Source organism: Penaeus monodon, chromosome 25 (assembly GCF_015228065.2).
Source record: "Penaeus monodon isolate SGIC_2016 chromosome 25, NSTDA_Pmon_1, whole genome shotgun sequence".
NCBI lineage: Eukaryota > Metazoa > Arthropoda > Malacostraca > Decapoda > Penaeidae > Penaeus > Penaeus monodon.
Genome location: NC_051410.1, coordinates 16016698 through 16017019, shown reverse-complemented (window position 1 = coordinate 16017019; position 322 = coordinate 16016698).

Here is a 322-nt window from a genome sequence, read left to right as displayed (position 1 = left end):
ATGGACAGACACACGTCACGTGAAAATACAAAATATATATACTTAACTCTGTGTCTAGAGATAAACGGGTGCGGACATAAAAACAACACATGGGATTGAGCGATGGTGTAGCGAACCGAGTGTCGGCTGCCCCTGGTATACTAGTATTGTGTTGCAAGTGGTGTTCATTGTTTTTGCTTTGTATACCGCTAGTTGGGAGAAGTTCAGCAATGAGTGGAGTGCATCACGCTAGTATGTGGCAGGCACTCACTCGCAGAGGAACGCCAAAAGTTGAAAGTAAGAACTAAATTAAGTACTAATTCTGTGTTTAATTACAGGGTTT